The sequence below is a fragment of the Zingiber officinale genome, chromosome 11B (assembly GCF_018446385.1).
Source record: "Zingiber officinale cultivar Zhangliang chromosome 11B, Zo_v1.1, whole genome shotgun sequence".
Lineage (NCBI taxonomy): Eukaryota > Viridiplantae > Streptophyta > Magnoliopsida > Zingiberales > Zingiberaceae > Zingiber > Zingiber officinale.
Genome location: NC_056007.1, coordinates 70,906,838 through 70,924,549, shown reverse-complemented (window position 1 = coordinate 70,924,549; position 17,712 = coordinate 70,906,838).

The following is a 17,712-nucleotide window of genomic DNA, read 5'->3' as shown; positions in this document are numbered from 1 at the left end:
CTTTCAGTTTAGAAATTGTAAACAACACTTGTGTGCTTCCACCGCTTAGATACACTGCTGTAAACGAGGCTTCTCCGCCTGAAGGAGCTCTTAGTGCGATCTTCATCCTTGGATTAACAACCTCCCCGGTTGTAACCAAGTCAAATTCGGTGCCTCGTTTTTATGCTTTATTTTCTGTTTAATCTATTTTTTATGTGTTAGCTTAATCGTACGAGAAAGGGTTGTGTTTGATTTTTCAGGGCTATTCAACCCCCCCTTCTAGCCGACCGCATCGGTCCTACAAGTGGTATCAGAGCCGAGGCGCTTCAGGAGGACTAACCACCGAACGAAGCAACAAGATGGCCGGATCCAACATCCACGCACCAAAATTCGAAGGGGACTTTGCTAGCTGGAAAAAGCGAATGGAGGTATTTCTTGAAACAGATTATGATTTATTACTAACAATGGAATTTGGCTATGAAGCACCAGAGGGCAAAGCAAGAAATCAATGGTCAAAGAAGGAGCAGGCTGACCACGTGGCAAACAAGAAAGCAGAATTTCATCTGCTAAGTGTACTTCCAACACAAGAAGTCAATCGAGTCGGTACCTACAACTCGGCAAAGGAGCTTTGGGAGAAATTCCTTGAGTTACACGAAGGAACATCCGAAGCCAAACTTGCAAGCTTACACACCTCCGATTTGAAGAAGGTGAAACAATTGCACATCTACACTCGAGGATTCAGGAACTCATCACCAGACTTACGAATCTCGGAGAAGAGGTAAGTAACCGAGATTCACTAAGGTATGCCCTAAATTCCTTTCCTAGAAACTCAAAATGGGCATCACTAGTAGATGCCTTTTACATTTCAAAAGATCTAGAAAAAATTTCATTAGACGAATTCTTTTCAACTTTTGAAGTGCATGAGTCAAGATGTGCAGGTCCGAAGGAGCCCAAGAATAACGTCGCCCTCAAAGCATCGAGAGACGAATCTGAATCGAATCTTCTCTCGACGACGAGGAAATGGTAATGATGGTAAGACGGTTTAAAATTTTTTATAAATCTAGAACTACTAACCATCCGCAGGGCAGAAAGAAAATGACCATTCACTGCTACCACTGCGACGAAGAAGGGAACGTCAAGGACAACTGCCCCGAGCTGAGGATCAAGGAAAAGGATAAAGGTAAGAAGCCTTTCCAAAAGTGCAAGGTCCTAAAGGTGATGTGGGACGATACGTCGTCCGAATCAGAAGTCAAGGAGTTCTCCGGACTCGCGTTAATGGCGAGTCATCAAGACGACGACTGCGAATCAAGCTCTTCCGAAATGAGCATCGAGAGCAGCAGTTCAGGGGGAGAAACCGACAACGAGATCGACAAGGTAAGTGAGGTACGATCTCTTCCTCCTAATAAAATGTTTAAATTCATTAAAATTTTAACAAAAGATTGCTGCAAATTAGAAAATGAAAATAAAGATTTAAAAGCAATATTAGCTACATCTTGTCCGTTAGAAATGCTAGATAAATCAAATTTAGAAAATGAAAAATTAAAATTAGAAATTCAAAATTTAAAAATTCAAGTAGAAAACTTGAAAAACTCTGCTTGCTCATCTAATTTTAGAAGGTTCAATAATTTGAATTGGTATTATAGATATCACCAGGGACAAATTAAAAATATCTCTAGAAAATATGTCCCTAAAAACTTTTTAGTTAATCCAGTAGGCTGGAACCTATATTGGGTTCCTAAATCATGCTTAAATTAATTTTAAAAGTAAAATTAGCGCTTTAAGTGAGAAAATTAAATAAATAATTTCTTTATGAGGCTTTGTCTAAGGAAGTGGTTGTTGCTCCAATAACCAAGAAGGCCTAGTGCCTCGCCACGACCTGGAAGCCAAAATATTGAAATAAATGTTTAATTAACTTACTAATGAAGCATTAATACAAGAATTAATTAGTGCTTGAAAAAGGTTATTCAAAACATTTTATTTCAATTTAGAATTTTTTTTAAGTCATTTAAAAAAAAATTACTTAAAAATGTAAGTTAGGATTTTTTTAATTTTATTTATATACTTAGAAATATTCTCAAAAATTATTTTTTCCTAAGTTAAGAACTTTTTTCTTGAAACTAGAAATCTCAGCTTTAATTACTTAGAAAAATTTTCTAAATTTCTTAAAAACTTAGATTTTTTTAGAAATACTTTTTCTAAGTCTTTAACCCTTAGATTATTTTTCTTGGAACCCCATTTTTTTTGTGATCAAAGGGGGAGAAGGGAAAGTATAAGTCTAGGGGGAGGTAGATAGATTTAATTTTTTCTATCTTTTTGCACTTAAATTGCAATTTAAGTTAATTTACTTAATTCAATTTTATGTCTATTTTAACCCTAGCTTAACTTGGGTTGATCACACCAAAAGGGGAGATTGTTGGAACCCCAAGGTTGGTTTGGTGTGATCAACAAGTTAAGTTAGGTTCTGTTGTTTCTTACCTTGTGTCTAAGTGTGCGGGAGCTTAGGAGCACAGGTACTCGGCGGAAGATGCACTAGCGAGAAGGACGGCGCTGTGCGTCCGAGGGGACATGAAGAGTACACCCCGGACGAGAAGGAAGCGCACGGTGGTTAGGACAAAGCCGGAGCGAAGATTGCTCGGGGAGGACGCAACTAGCGAGAAGGTCGACGCGAGGGAGAGATCACTGCGGATGAGTATGTTGGCGGACGAGAAGGAAACACGCGGCAATTCCGAGGGACGAGACGAGGAAGCACTCGAGATGAGTTTGGGTGAGCCCTTTTCTGGATGGCAGAGATCACCCAAGCGAGCGGATCCGGAGGAGAAGAACCGGACCGAGGCGGGACTGAACCAGAGAAGAGGTCTCAGATGAAAAAGTCAACATCTGTTGACTTTGGGCTCCGGGGCGCCCGGAGCAGTCCGGGGCGCCGGGAACTGGATTTTGACCAGGATACGTCAATTACTCGATCTGAACGTTGGGGATAAATTTTATCCCCAGGGCGCCCCTTTTAGGCGCCCCGACCAAGGCTATAAATATAGCCTTGGTCCAGAAGCTTTTCATAAGTTCAGAAATTGTAAACAACACTTGTGTGCTTCCACTGTTTAGATTAGCTTCTGTCTTTCTGTGCTTACACTGCTGTAAACGAGGCTTCTCCGCCTGAATGAGCTCTTAGTGCGATCTTCATCCTTGGATTAACAACCTCCCCGGTTGTAACCAAGTCAAATTCGGTGCCTCGTTTTTATGCTTTATTTTCTGTTTAATCTAATTTTTATGTGTTAACTTAATCGTACGAGAAAGGGTTGTGTTTGATTTTTCAGGGCTATTCAACCCCCCCTTCTAGCCGGCCGCATCGGTCCAACAAAATACTCATAAAAATCACAAAAATCATAAAAACACAGAAACTTACAGAACTTTAATTTTTTTATAAAAATTAAAATAAAAATAAGTACATGTTCGCACGTGGCTCTAATACCACTGTTGGAATATTCGAGCCGCAAAAACCGCTTTTGCGTTGCGGAAACCCCGAAATCCCATGTCACCGGATCTGTGCGAAGATAAAAAATTTCGTAATTTCGTGTACAAGTTTCTCTAATCCTAGATCTACCTTAGATCTACATGGAAGAAAGATATACCTTTGTAGCGAAGCCCTTCGCTTATCCCGCTTGTCCAAGGTTCGCCGGATCTCAAGGGTGTCAAGTGAACACCCCTCTATGTGTATCCACATGAACGATTAGGTGGAGAAAAACCTCTTAAGTGTGCTAGCACTCAAGGAGGTTTCGGCCAAGGTGGAGGAGAGGGAGAGAAGAAGAAAGCAAGGAGGAAGAAGATGGAGTTACAAAACAAAATGAAACTCACACAATGAGTTAAGTGGCCGACCACTTCAAGGAGAGGTTTTAAACCTCCATGGGATATCAAGAGTCACAACTCTTGATCTCCCTCATGATGTGACACATACATAAACCAACCTTGATGATGTGGAACATAATCATTGACCCACCTAATGCCAACTCACAAATGTGGTGGCAATGGTCAAGTCAAACTTGACCTTTCATCTTCCCTCTCAAGTCAAGTCAAACTTGACCACTTCTCTCCCATGGTTGATCAAATCTAACAATTTGATTCAAATCAATTTAATATAATGAATCTTTATTCATTGATTAAATTGATTCAATGAAACATAATCTAAATTAGATCCATTGAACACATGAATCAAATCGAGTCCAACTCAATTAGTTTAATTTAGATTACTCTTAATCCAATTTGGTTCATCACATGAACCTAATCCTCTTGGTTCATCAAATGAACATAATCTCCATCTAATTGTCCTTTGTGTGTGACCCTATAGGTTCTTGTAACGTTGGTAATGCTCCTAAACCCATTTAGAAACATAAGTAATGAGTGGTATCTAGCAACACATCATTACTACCCAAGTTACAAGAATGTTGAGATCCAACATCACATTGTGACTACTAATTGTGACTCTTCACAATATATGACAAGTGTCCTTCTATCCTTGACATCTAGGTTGATCAATTTGAGGCATAGACGGTGTTATCCTCTGATCAATCTAAATCTTGAACTCCAAGTAGACTCACTATAATCAAATGAGTTCAATATCTCATATTGACTCATTTGGGCATGACCATGCACTTAGTGGTCTCACTCTATCAAGAATAACGATGTCACTCCCATTATATAGGAGGGATAGATCCCATCTACATCACTCACATCCCTCCGCATAATTTGTTACATACCCAATAATCGCCTTTATAGTCCACCCAGTTACGGGTGACGTTTGACGAAGCCAAAGTATGCAACTCCTTATGTAGGGAACCATGGTGACTTCAGGTCTAAGGACTAATAGTCATACTAATAGCCACATGAGAAAGTATATGACACTCATATAACGATCCATGATACTTTCTCATGGCGGGTCATTCAGTATACATTCTCCAATGCATACCCATGTGTCAACTTGATATCTCTATATTCATGACTTGTGAGATCAAGTCATCGAGTTGACCTACATGCTAGTCTCGTCGCATTAACATTGCCCCTGAATAGTACATTAAAGATAATTAATGGAGATTAATTATGCATTGAAGAGAAAGACCAAAGAGCAAAAATCTTTGGTATTCATTGGATGAATATAAAAGGTTTTTGGCATTGCGTATTGGATGAGATTGATCATCTTCTTCTTCCTTATCCTCTTCATCTTGGCCGAACCTCCTAAAGTGGCTAGCACCATAAAGGTAGTTCTTCTCCAAATCTGAGTTCGTGCGACGAATGGAAAACATATTTGTGTGGATACCGTAGAGGCGTGGATGTTCTGATCATGTTGAGATTTGTATCTGAATTAAAGTTGTCGTTGGGAGTACCGGTCACACAATAAAGGTAACTATTGTATTTGATAGAGTAGCAAGAACGAGTATACCGTATTTGTAAGGATCTCTAGAGGGATCCTTTTTTCCACTGCGTTATTTATTGTTTTATTCATAATATCCCAACAATTATAAGCGAGCTTGCTCTTGAGCTATTTTCCAGATTCCTGAGTTGTTCGACCGATTTATAAGGAAGCCTACTTTCGGATCGGAGTATCGCCTAAAGGGCACTGGAATTCCGTTATGTTTCAATTTCCCTATACAAAAAAATTGTATAAGAACAGAACTTTTCCTATCAACCCGTATGTTCGATCAAACATATGTTTGATCAATCAAGCAAGTTCTTGAATGATCAAAGCACACCTTGATCGAAGTACAAGATCGCTGGCCTCTTGTGTTGGTATTCGAAAAATGATGCAAAGAAAACTAACTAATTACGTAGCAGAATTAAAGAACTAGTTGTACCTTTCCTTTGTAGCTAAAGACCTCATGATCTTCTGACATATTCCTCTCCTCTTCTTGGATGTCGTGTGGGCAACGATCTACCAAGACAAAACCACCCTCCTTCTTTTCTCGGTTTCCAAACTGCCGGCTACAAAAGGAGCTCTTAGGATGGGGCACCTTCTCTTCTTCTTCCTCTTCTTCAAGCCGCCGCCCACCAAGGAGTAGAAGAGGGGGACGTCGGCCTTAGCAAGGAGGGGGCCGCCGGCTCTTAGCAAGGGAGAAGGGGAGGGGCGCCGACCCTAAGTGAGGAGGAAAGGGAGGGGCGCCGACCACAAGGAGGAGAAAAGAGAAAATTAGGTTTTAGGAGCCACCACCTACTCCTTTTTATAGGCTTGCCGTCGGTTACAAAGAAAGAAAAATAATAGAATTATGTTTAGAAAAAATCTTCCTTTCTATAACCAAGTTAAACCAAGCCAAGTTAAACCAAACCAAGTTAAACCAATCCAAGTTAAACCAAGCCAAGTTAAACCAAACCAAGTTAAACCAAACTAAGTTAAACCAAACCAAGTTATGGATGGGTGGATGCGAGGCTTTATATAGAGGCTACAACAAGGACCTAGAGGAGGAATTGGTTTAGGCCTCCTAATGGGCTTGGGCTTCTTGTGTTCGGCCCGAACACCTAACCCAAGTTCATCAATAATAACTCATACCACTAAAGGGTTATTATTGAACTACCGCACCAATCCCATATTACAATATGAACTCCTTCTTATCATGAGTGTGTTAATCTCCCTGTGTTTAAGATATCGTATGTCTATTAATTAATTGAGTTACTGACAACCCAATTAATTAACATCTGATTCCAAGAGTAGTACTGTTAGTTGTTACTTGGAATATCGTATCGGTTCCCTTGTACAAAAATTTTGTACAAGTCCTGAACCTTTCCTAACAACCTATTGTGTTCTTTAGAAATTTAATTTGGAATCGCAAACAGAACTTAACATTATTGATTCCAAATTCAATTTATCTGTTCTTAGAAGTTTAGACTTGGATCGCAAACGATGCTTAACATTATTAATCCAAATCCACCTATGTTACAAATTTGATTAAATATTTATTTTAGAGATTGACTTCCAGGTTAAACATGGTGAGGCACTAGGCCTTCTTGGTTATGGGAGCATCCACCACTTCCTAGACAAATCCTTTCAACGAAATTCAATATTTAATCTCCTTATAGTAACCCTAGGTTTAACCAATAAGAACAATCGAATCACGAGATCGAAAAAAACAAAAGAAACACAAACTCGAATCATAAATTCGAAACCTAGAAACGTTAGCCTCTTGTGTTTGGTATTTAAAGATCTAAACAAAAAGATGAACTAGTTATGATGCGGAAACTAATAACTAGTTATACCTTTTGTAGCTTATAGACCTCACGATCTTCTATCGTATTCCTCTTCTTATCTCGGACATTGTGTGGGCGATGATCTACCGAGATGAGAATCCACCCAAGCTTCCTTCTTCTCTAAGCAAGTTTCGGCCACCACCAATCTTCAAGAGATGAAGAACTTTTGGCCACCAACCAAGCTCCAAGGGATGCAAAGAAACAAATCCTCCTTTCTCTACGTCTTCTCCAAGCAAAGTCAGGCCACCAACAAGCTCCTTGAGAGTTGATGTCGTCGGCCACCAAAGAAGAAGAAAAGGAGGAGAGGAAGAAGATGAGGGCCGACCACCACAAGGAAGAGAAGAGAGGAATAATAGAAGATGTCTAGGTGAGATACCTCTACCCTCTCTTTTATATTCCTTGGTCTTGGCAAATAAGGAAAGTTTTAATAAAAACTTCCTTATTTTCTTTTCCATTGAAAGGAAAATTTAATTGATAAAAAAAATTTCCTTTTCTTCTATTAATGTGGCCGGCCCCTATAACTCCTCCAAACAAGGAAAGTTTTAAAAACAAAATTAAAACTTCCTAATTTGTTTCCGGAAATTTTTAAAATAAAAATTTCTCTTTAAAAAATTCCCTTCATGGTTGGTTATAAAATCTCTCTATTAAAATATGTGGATGATTACAAAAAGGAAAGTTTTCTCCAAAATTAAAATCTTCCTTTTAACTACAAATAAGGAAAGATATCAAATCTTTCTCTTAATCTTTTTTAGAAAACTATAAAAGGAAAGATTTATAATTTTAAAACTCTCTTTTAAAATCGTGAGGATGATTATAAAAAAGGAAAGTTTTATCAAAAATTAAAATCTTCGTTTAACTACAAATAAGGAAAGATATCAAACCTTTCTCTTAATCTTTTGTATAAAGCTATAAAAGAAAAGATTTAAATTTTAAAACTCTCTTTTAAAACCATGAGGATGGTTACAAAAAAGGAAAGTTTTATCAAAAATTAAAATTTTCCTTTTAACTACAAATAAGGAAAGATATCAAACATTTCTCTTAATCTTTTGTAGAAAGCTATAAAAGGAAAGATTTAAATTTTAAACTCTCTTTTAAAACCAAGGCTTCCACATAAGGAAAATTTTTAAAATAAACTCCTTTTATTTTTTATGTGGTCGGCCACCTCTTGGTCCATCCAAGGCTTACCTTGGCCGGCCCTTGCTTGGGCTCCAAGCTTGGCTTGGCCGGCCACTTAAGGATGGGTAAGAAGGTGGATATAGGTGGGTATAAGACTTTATAACTAAGAGGCTATGACAGAGACCGAGAGGAGGAATTGGTTTTGGTCTCCTGATGAACTTGAGCTTTCCGTGTTCACCCCGAACACCCAACTCGAGTTCATCAATAATATCTCATTCCACTAAAGAGTTATTATTGAACTACCGCACCAATATCATATTACTATATGGGCTCCTTCTTATCATGAGTGTGTTATTCTCCCTGTGTTTAAGATATTGAATGCCCACTAATTAAATAAGTTACTGACAACTCACTTAATTAATATCTAGCTCCAAGAGTAGTACCACTCAACTTCATGTCATGTCGGACTAAGTCCACCTGTAGGGTTTACATGACAATCCTTATGAGCTCCTCAAGGGGGCATCATCAACCTAGATTACTAGGACATAATTTCATTTTATAATCAACAACACACCATATAAATAATATCATTTCCCAACTTATTGGGCCTATTGATTTAACGAGCTAAATCGCACCCTTTGATAAATTAAAGAAATAAGTATTAAGTATATGTATTTGTTATTATATCATGATTAATAGTACACACTTCCATAATAACAGAGATATTGTTTTTTTATATAGTCAGTATAAAAAGATACTACCTCAAATGATCCTGCTTAATACACTCAGAGTGTACTAGTGTAATTTTATAGTCAAGATAAACTAATACCAAATTACACTACGACTATTCCAATAGTTTATTCCTTTCCATCTTAGTCGTGAGCTACTTTTTATAACTTATAAGGAACTGATAACATGATCTTCTGTGTGTGACACCACACACCATATTATCTACAATATAAATTAATTGAACAACTATACTTAGCATATAAATGTAGATATTTGATCAATGTGATTCTTTATTTCAAAATAAATGTTTACAAAAAGCTAGGATTTTAGTATACACTCTAACAAGTACCACTCAACTTTATTATCATGCCGGACTAAGTCCACATGCAGGGTTTACATGATAATCCTTATGAGCTCCTCAATGGGACATCATCAGCCTAAATAATTAGGACACAGATTCCTTCTATAATCAACAATACACCATATAAATAATACTATCTCCCAACTCATTTGGCCTATTGATTTAACGAATAAATCTCACCCATTGATAAATTAAAGAAATAAATACTAAGTATACGTGCTTGTTATTATATCAGGATTAAGAGGATGCACATCCATAATAACAGAGGTTCTGTTCTTTATGTAGTAAGTACAAATCAAATAACCTCAAACGGTCCTGCTTAATACACACATAGTGTACTAGTGTAATTTTATAGTCAAGACAGACTAATACCAAATTACACTACAACCATTCCAATGGTTTGTCCCAATCCATCTTGGTTGTGAGCTACTATTTATAATTTATAAGGAACCGATAACATGATCTTCTGTGTGGCACCACACATCATGTTAACTATAATATAAATTAAATGGATAACTGCATTGACATATATAGAAATATAAAATGTAAACATTTGACCAAAGTGATTCTCATTTCAAAATCTTTCAAAACAGATGTTCATACAAAAGCTAGGCTTATAGTATATATCCCAACAATCTCCCACTTATACTAAAAGACTATGTTGCCATACATCTGATTCTCATCCCCTTAATATGCCTATCAAAAGCTCTCACTGGAAGGGCCTTAGTGAAAGGATCTGCCAGGTTATTTGTTAATGTAATCTTGGCGACAATAACCTCTCCTTATTTTACGATGTCTCGTATCAGGTGGTACTTACGCTCAATGTGTTTACTTGCCTTATGGGCTCGTGGTTCCTTCAAGTTTACTACTCTACTACTGTTGTCACAATAAATTGTGATAACTTTGGACAAACCAGGAATCACATCTAAGTCCATCAAGAAGTTTCTAAGCCACACAGCTTCTTTGGCTGCCTCAGAGGCTGTCACATACTCAGCTTCCATGGTGGAGTCTGAAACTCATTTCTGCTTAACACTCCTCCATGCTATGGCTCCACCTCCCAAAGTAAACACATATCCTGAGGTTAATTTACTACTGTCCCTATCTAATTGGAAATCCGAATCTGTGTAACCCACAGGGACTAAATCATCTGCCTGGTAAACCAGCATATAATCTCTAGTCCTATTCAAGTACTTTAATATATGTTTACGGAAATCCAATGTCCCGGTCCTGAGTTACTTTGATATCTACTAACCATGCCCATGGCAAAACAGATATCCGATCTCGTACATAGCATCGCATACATTAGGCTTCCTACAGCCGAAGCATAAGGAACTGCCTTCATCTCCTCTATCTCCTTTTATGTATTAGGACACATCCTTTTAGATAAAGGTACTCCATGCCGAAAAGGTAGAAAACCTTTCTTGGAGTTTTGCATGCTAAAACGAGCTAGGATAGTATCGATGTATGAAACTTGGGATAAGCACAACATCCTTTTCTTGTGATCCCTTATTTCTTTGATCCCAAGAATATGTCCACATTCTTCCAAGTCCTTCATATCAAACTGCTTGGACATCCATACCCTTACGGCTGACAACACTTTGACATTGTTGCCAATGAGCAAAATGTCATCTAAATATAGTACAAGAAATACCACCACATTTTCCGTCACTTTTCTTGTATACACAAGACTCATCCGGACACTAAATAAATCCATAAGACTGGATCACTTCATCAAACTGGATGTTCCAAGATCTCGAAGCTTGCTTCAGTCCATAAATTGACCGATTGAGCTTACATACAAGATGCTCTTTGCCCTTCGCAATGAATCCCTCTGGTTGCTTCATATATATATTTTCTTCAAGACTTCTGTTAAAGAAAGCTGTCTTGACATCCATTTACCAAACCTCATAATCCATATGAGCAGCAATAGATAAAAGAATTCGGATAGACTTAAGCATGGCTATCGGCGAAAAAGTTTCCTCATAATCAATGCCCTCTTTCTGAGTATACCCCTTCACAACAAGTCTCGCTTTAAAGGTTTCCACCTTCCCGTCTATTCCTCTTTTCCTTTTGTAGACTCATTTACATCCAATGACTTTTACACCATTTAGTGGTTCTGCAAGCTCCCAGACCTGATTAGAATGCATAGATTCTATTTCAGAGTTCATTGCACTTTGCCAAGATGTTGTATCTTTATCTTGGAGTGCTTCATCATATGTCCAGGGATCAGTTCCATGTTTACCAGGGATCAAGTCTGAAGACTCTCCCAAAAAGATGAATCTATCAGGTTGACTAACAACCCTCCCACTACGACGAGACACTACCTGTAATTGTACATCATTTGAAACATGTGTTGCAGTTACTTGTGGTATCTCATCTTGTACCATTGGTATTAAAGTAGAAGTGTCCTCTCTTATTTCTTCAAGAATAATTTTACTCATGGACTTATGGTTTATTATATAGTCCTCTTTTAAAAATCGGACATTGGTGCTAACAATGACCTTCTGATCTTTAGGACTATAAAACAAGCCACCTTTCGTTCCTCTAGGATATCCCACGAATAAGAGAACTTCTGTACATGATTCCAACTTATCAGCGTCTCCCTTCAGCACATGTGCTGGACTACCCCAAATCCGAATGTGTTTCAAACTAGGCTTACGCTCATTCCACAATTCTGTAGGAGTAGAGGGTACTGACTTAGAAGGTACCAAGTTCAGAATGTACACTGCCATTTCCAGAGTATATCCCTAAAACGAATTTGGTAATTCTGAATAACTCATCATTGATCTAACAATTTCCATAAAAGTTCTATTCCTTCGTTCCGCCACACCATTCTGTTGGGGTGTACCAGGTGTAGACTATTGGAATTGAATATCGACCTTTGATAAGTAACTCCTAAACTCTCTTAAGAGGTACTCTCCACCATGATCAGACCGTAGTGTCTTGATACTTTTACCATGACGTTTCTCCATATCAGCCTTGTACTCTTTGAACTTATCAAAGCACTCAGACTTGTGGCACATCAAGTAAATGTACCCATATCTCGAATAGTCGTCTATAAAAGAGACAAAATATTCAAACCCACCTCTTGCTTGGATAGTCATAGGCCCACACAAATCAGAATGAACCAATTCCAACACTTCTTTAGCTCTATACCCCTTTGCCTTAAAAGGCCTTTTGGCCATTTTTCCTTCCAAGCAAGACTCGCAGGTCGAAAAGTTTTCCACTACCAATGAACCCAAAGGTCCATCGGCTATTAACCTTTGAATCCTCCTCAAGTTAATATGACTCAGCCTTAGATGCCAAAGATATGTTTGGTTCATTTCTAAAAGTTACTTTCTCTTATTAGAATTAGAAGATGTGTTATTAATTTCCATTTGTTGCATCATGGGAGTTATTGGATTAAGAGTATACAAATTGCCAACCAATATACCAAAACAGTTAACCACCCTATTTTTCTTGACAACCACTTTGTCATCAAAAGAAATAGAATATCTATCCATATATAATTTAGAAACTGAAATCAAGTTCTTTCTAAAACATAGTACGTAAAGATAAATTTTCAAAATCAAAGTTTTATTCATATCAAAAGATAGATAAACATCTCTCACTGCAACAGTTGCCACTCTCGTAGTATTGCCCATGTAGACAGTGATTTCCCCTTTATGTAGTCGTCTGGTTTCCTGGAACCCCTGCAATGAATTGCAGACATGATCAGTGGCTCCCGTATCTACACACCAGGTATCAGTAGATAACACCGCTAAACATGTTTTAACAACTAATGAATAAGACATACCGTTATTGTTCTTCTTTCTGCGAGGACAGTCCACCTTTCAATGTCCAGACTGCTTGCATGTGAAGCACTTGTCCTTCGACTTCTTCACACCTGCTTGCGGCCCAGTCCCTTAAGGTCGAATCACTTTCTTTGCTGAACCAACTTGTTTCTTCTTCTTCTTTCTGCCTTTCGGCTTAGAAGCAGAAACGTTTTCAGCAATGTGAACTTGAGAACTTTGATGAAATAACCCTTCTTCCGCTTGGAGTTTTGTCAGAAGTTCCGCTAATGAATAAACCCTTTTGTTCATGTTGTAATTCAGGCAGAACTGCTCAAAACTTTTGGGCAGCGTTTGGAGAATGATATCGACCTGGGTTTCCCCATCGATTTCAGCTCCAAGGACTTACATCTCATTCAAAAGAGCCATCATCTTGAGGATATGATCCCTCACGGGTGTCCCCTCAATTATGGTGGTCGTCATTAAGTTTCTCTTGGCCTCCTGCCTGACAGCCCGATTCTGGTGTCCGAAGAGTTCCTTGAGATTGAGCATCATGTCATAGGGAGTGGGTAGGACCTGATCCTGATGTTGCAACACATTTGACATGGAAGCCAAAATGTAACACCGCGTCATCTCATCTGCCTTGACCCATTTCCTATGTCTCTCTATCTCCTCTTCACTAAAATCCTTATCAGGCATGCTAGGACAGACCTCAAGAAGTACGAACTTATATTCTTCAACAGTTAAGACAATGCCCAAGTTTCGTTTCCAATCAATATAATTTGGACCAGTAAGTTTATTTTCTTTTAAAATAACAGAAAGAGGATTGAAAGTCATTTTAAAATCCTGAGAATCACAAAATAAAATATTTGGTCAAAACTTTAGAATTTAAAATAATATTGATTCCTCTAACAATATAATTTAAATTCACCAACACCTCAAAACACCGTGAATTTCGTATGCCACGATAGTGTGGACGTATACTAATTCAAACATTTTTAAGAGGAGGTTTTACCCATTAATTTTATTATCTTGTCAACCTAACTTTATGATAAATAAAATTAATAGTTGGTTCATCTTCGGCCACATAAATAATAGCAGTGGCTCCGATGGGGAGGATACTATTAAATGTGTCTAAGTATATACCATTACTTGATATTAGTCTATTAATTAGGATTGTGCCCCTTCAGATGGAGAAGATCACACAAACCTAAATAATTTCCTATTGATAGATCGATTAAGTGCGATAAAGGGGGGGGTGAATATCGTGCTCTTTAAAAACTTTTTCTTTTTCTTTTTGGAAAACAGAGTTATGCAGCGGAAAGTAAAGAGAGAGACAAGTTTGTTTACTTCATTCGGAACCTCGGTTGACTCCTACTCGAAGGCCCGCGATCCTTGATTGCACCGATGAGCAAATCACTATAATCCTTCTTTCTGAGATCCTCAAAAAGAAGCAGATCGTACAGATACAAAGATATAAGATAGTAACAACCCTACTATCTTATATGAAAATGCAATATAAATAAAATGTACCGACAGTAGTAAGTAAAGGTTGAAGCTCGGTCGGTTCTTCCGGACGAAGTAGCTTGAAGAGACATAAAAGACGTGCAGTACAGTCAGCTTGCAGAGATAAACTTTGAGATGATAAAAAAACTATATATTTCGCCTCAGACCTCGATCCCCTTTTTATAAATACCTTTGAGGTTCGGTCGATCGATCCCTCTGTTCGGTCAACCGAACCAACTCCCTTCCTTCCTAGTTGGATTCTGACATTGGCTCGATCTTTGGCATTAATTAATCATAAAGGGTTCGGTCAACCGATCTCATTTTTTGATCGACCGAACAGGCTCCTTCCCTGTTCGCTGAGATTTGCATTTACTGTGCATTTAATGTTGATTGGTTCGGTCGACCGATCATCCTGTTTGGTCGACCGATCAGTGTAGTTTCCTTCTACTCCTGATCGTTGTTGTCTGTGCTGAGTCATAACGGTTCGGTCGACCGATCATGGCTTGATCAGACTTGGTCTGTTCTGGTCTGATCTGAACACTGCTTTGATCTCTTCTTGTTCGATCGACCAATTCTTCGGTTCGGCTACCCAGGGATCAGGTCCTTCAGACCTATCCATCTGGCTTCCACGATATACTGAGATTTCCCTTGCCTAGCCTCCAACTAGGACTTCCCTTGCCTAGCCTACAACCTGGACTTCCATAGATCAAGCTCCATACTTAAGCATACTTAAACATATTTGTCTGACATTAAAACCTTGGAGGTCGATTGTACCAACACCTATAATCATCTATAGAGGAAGTTTGATCTAGTGATCCACAAACAAACTCATCCGATATGGAGGAAGACACTTAAAGCAACGCGCAAGTTTGAATGCATCATTTACAAACCAGTAATGGAGACCGTGAAATTTATTTAAATAATCCCTCTCCTACTTAGTTATTTAAATTGAGGAATTTTAACATGCACACACATCATAGCATGTAATCACAACATCATCACAACACACACAATAGCAAATAAAGGCAATAAATATGAAAATAAAACTTCCAACTATTATAGCCTCATCTATCGCTGTCCTCCAATATGCCACCAATGGATCACTGCCCTCCAATATGCCGCCAATGGATCAAGCCATCGCGTCTGTCTCACTTCCTTTTTCGCCTCGCCTCCGGTCCTCAAAATAGCACTATGCATAGCAAGGATACAAGCTGCAAAAAAAGAAATAAAAATTTACATTTATTGATCCTATATTCTATAAAGGAATTTACATGTAATCTAGATCGAAAAGAATGTAAAAAAATAATACGACAACCCATCGTATTTAATTATTACAATCATGCACACACAAACAACCTCGACATGCATGAGGGTTCAAATCATATACAAACACACAAAGCCATAATAGTTGGATTTAGGATGCTTGCAACCATAGAGTTAATCTATCTAGCACATCCTACTATTATTCGACCTAAACTTATGTACGAACAATGCATAATTTAACTGAAAACCAATCACACAGAACTAGCAAACTTACTCTGATACCACTTGAAGGCGTTGGAATTCCGTTCTGTTTCAATTTCCCTGTACAAAAAAAATTATACAAGAACAGAACTTTTCCTAGCAACCCGCATGTTCGATCAAACATGTATTTGATCAATCAAGTAAGTTCTTGAATGATCAAAGCACACCTTGATCGAAGTACAAGATCGCTGGTCTCTTGTGTTGGTATTCCAAAAATGATACAAAGAAAACTAACTAATTACGCAATGGAATTAAAGAACTAGTTGTACCTTTCTTTTGTAGCTAAAGACCTCTTGATCTTCTGCTGTATTCCTCTCCTCTTCTTGGACGTCGTGTGGGCGACGATCTACCAAGATAAAACCACCCTCCTTCTTTTCTCGGTTTCCAAACTACCGGCTACAAAAGGAGCTCTTAGGATGGGGCATCTTCTCTTCTTCTTCCTCTTCTTCAAGCCGCCGCCCACCAAGGAGTAGAAGAGGGGGATGATAACCATGATTTTACTGTATTATTTTGATTCATATATCCATGGTTTGATGTTGATTTCATAGGTTTAAATCATGGTTACATCACATTTTATGCATTGTATAGATTTTGGACCTAATTGTAAATTATTATATTTTTGTGTTATTTGATGCTAATATTTGATTCTTATTTTGTAGGCATCAAAGGATCTTGGATTTGGATCTATTTGGACAAAATTTGTGCTCGAATCAGAGTTGAAACGAGAAGATCAAACCTTGGAGTTATTTGGACCGTTCATCTACAATCAAGCAGATCTGAGTCATCCATTGAAGATCTGGCCCATCTAACCTAATGAGGAGGAGATCTCAGCCATAGATGAAGATCCAGAGGTTTTGATCCATATCTGAGTTCATACAGCCATTGATCAAGCCTGAATTAATCTGGACCGTTCATGGAAGATTGGGAAGATCTAAACCATCCAGTGAAGATCTAGTCGATCCGACCTAAGGGAGAGTAGATCCAGACCCTTGATGAAGATCAGTACCTTCAGATCGGAGTTTAGGCGAACTTTCACCGTTGATTTAGTCCTGAATCGCTTACAGCCATCCGATCAGATCTGAGATTTGATTTAAAACACAGAAGCTACAGTGCTCGAGCTTTGTCGATCTCCTCCGCGCAGATTCGTCCCGCGGTGTCTTCACCAGCGAGTTCCAACCCCTTTCTCTTCTCCGATCAATCTCTCGAGCTTCAACCTCGGTGGAGAGCTTCTCGGCGGCCTCATCCCGATCATCTGGAGCCTCCGGTGGGTGTTTCCTCCGGCAGAAATCTGTTCGCGGTATTTCTCTGTTCCAGCGCCAATTTGGAGGTGTTCTTCCAATCGGAGACTCCGATTCCTATCAGTGACGCTTGGAGGTGGTCCACCGGCGTTATTGAGCTTCATCCGATGCCCATCCGCAGTCCGCAACATCATTCCAGATCCAGAGATCCAGAATTGCAGATTTCCAGATTTTCGGCACTTGAGTGGGTTTAGGGTTGTTCTAG